Below are 2,813 nucleotides of genomic sequence, written 5' to 3' on the forward strand. Positions count from 1 at the left end.
GGCGCAGTTAAATATAAAATTAATTTTAATTTGTAAGTTAGGTGTGGCTCGCGGTTTCACCCACGTAAAGTCTTTTCCGCTAAAAATATATCAATCAATACCGATTTATAATGCCATCTTGACGACACTAGCGACATCTATTTAAAAAAAATATTCAAAATCATTTTTTTCTCGCGGGAGCAAATATCTGGAATTTAAAATTTCCTATACATTGATTCAAGACATGGTATATCAGTGAGGCAAATTTCATGTAAACTATTCAGCGGTTACTGAATTTACATCTAAGAAACATAGAAAAATTACACAAATATACGCATTTATAATAAGTAATATATTAAAGAGAAGTAAGACTAATATGAGGATTTTAGATAATAATTAATAAAATATATTAATGTATTTCGTAATTATCACCTTTAAAGTAAAGGTAACAGAATATTAAGAGAACAAAAAAATCGGAAGCCGATGTTTACGAGCACACGTCTTTTAACAGAATGTTCCGAAATAGAATGGCCAAGCAGCCCGATTGACACTCCTTATATTATAAGGTCTGGCCAGTACTTCAGTAGTTACGATTTATGTTTTTATCAAATTCCTTTTTAATTTATGTATAGGATACCCTCTGAATATAATTAAAAATCTGTACAGTTAATGTATTTTCTAATCCTGTATTTTGCTTAGTTTATATTCTCTATGCCAATTTTTTTTTATTGTCTTAGTCGGCAAACGAGCTCGCTGGACTAAAGCAATGCCAGAAGCACAGCCAAGCCATTGACTACCGTGACCTAAATAAATAAATAAGAAAATATTATAATATCTTGCTTCGTATTAAGTATAATACTATGACAGATAAACACTGTTGCCTAGCAACCTATACAAGATATATTCTTACGTGACGTTTTCACTCGAATCACACCTACCTAATAATTAACTTAGTTCCAAAAAATATCCAAACACCTTGACAAAATTTTTCATATTAAGACCAGTATTACTATAATGTAATACAAACATATAAAATTTAAATATATACATTAACTTCGTTTAAAACTTGTTTAAAGTATTTATTAACTAGTCAGTGTGCGACCGAAATGAACGTCTTGTGTGTTGCGTTATTGTGCCTTTGCCTATTTATACGTAAGTAAATTATATTATTGCGTTGTTTTAGACGTGATGAACAAAATAGTGTTTTATCAGTTTTTATTAAAGTTTAAAATTAGTTTCAATGGGCAAATAAAAAATTATATTAATATTTAGTATGATTTTTTTATTAACATACACGAACACCTATATCTCTGCAAAAGCAGAGAGAAGTGTAATCAGGGCGCTAATTTTTCTCCCAGTGTGTGATAGGGTGATAGAAGGCAACCCTATCGATATATCGGACACAAATTAGAAGTCCAGGCTGATACTAAGTCTAAGCAGAGAAACCCAATAGCACTACGCCCGACTCGGGATTAAACTATTATGATCATATTTTTTTCAGATGACATTACAGCTACAAGTAATATAATAAACACAAAGAATAAAGGAAAAGAAAAAACACTAAGAACGGATGTCGATAACGTAATAGAACAATAAGGAAACGAAAAATGGGAACCTAATGAAACACCGTGTGTGGAGAAGACTTTACAATTACTACATAATGTTAAAAATTTCACTTTATGGGCTGTTTGAGTAAGTACTTTATTAATAAAAGGCATTTTTCTTAGCTTGATACAATTCGCTGATTTGCTTGTGGTAGGATATATTTTATATCCGCCCGGATAGTGACCACCGTACACAAGGTTTTAAAACTCGCCATAGTGGCACACGTAAGTGTGTCGCGTTCCGGGATCAGCCTGTGTATATACGATTCCAAGAGGCCGGCATGATTGTGTCGACCGCCGAGAGGTAATCATTTCTCATTAGTCGACATTCTTTTGGACCCTCTTTACTTACCATTAGGTGTAGTGGAGTAAATTTGCCGTGCGACTACAAAAAGGTCTTTAACTGATGTTAAGTGTAGAAGATAATCAGGTCTAAAAACTAGACAGAAAGCTTACTTAAATTATAAATACGATGGTTTATGAATAATTGATTTTGGAATTAATTTTAAAACAGATTTGGGTCGAATTTGGCTTACAGATAGACTGTAAATTATGGATGAATATTATTTGCAACTTCTTATTCTTGTAAGTATTTAGTGCAATTTTTCTCTCAGGAAGGCCTTTCATGCCTTTCCATTACCTAGTCTTTATTTTAAAATGTTATGAATTCTTCTTGTTAAGAGTGGATTCTATACTATCTTAGTTTATTAATCAATGTTTCAAGTTGTGATTAAAACAGTAGTTTATATTAACGAACCCACCACCCTCGGCAGTTACGTTTTGGCAGACGTCCATTTCCAGACTTTGAGGATGGAAGGAAACGTGATCAAATACAAATTAAAGATATATATCATTGTATAAGAGATTTAGCAGAATACTAAATTAGTGATAAAGTTGGTGAATAAAAAAATTTAATCCTTCCTAGTCCATTTTGGTTACAATGGCGAATCTCAGCGAAGATCCGCTAGGTCCGCAGGAGATACTGTAGCGCGCAAGTGTGTACGTAATACACAGGGGTACTCTCTGTTCTTTCACTGTCAAGGTCCGGTGAGACGGCAATTAAAGAGAAAAATTGGGTGTAGATGAATATGATATTGTAGAGAAAATTATGAATTAAGCTAAAAAGATGTCGATGTAGCAACAAGCATCCTAGTGCACATAGATTTTTAGGGAAAAAAATCATGTACAAAAAATTTGGATTTAAGGATTTGTGTTAGCAAAATATAACGA

The sequence above is a fragment of the Manduca sexta genome, chromosome 2 (genome assembly GCF_014839805.1).
Source record: "Manduca sexta isolate Smith_Timp_Sample1 chromosome 2, JHU_Msex_v1.0, whole genome shotgun sequence".
NCBI lineage: Eukaryota > Metazoa > Arthropoda > Insecta > Lepidoptera > Sphingidae > Manduca > Manduca sexta.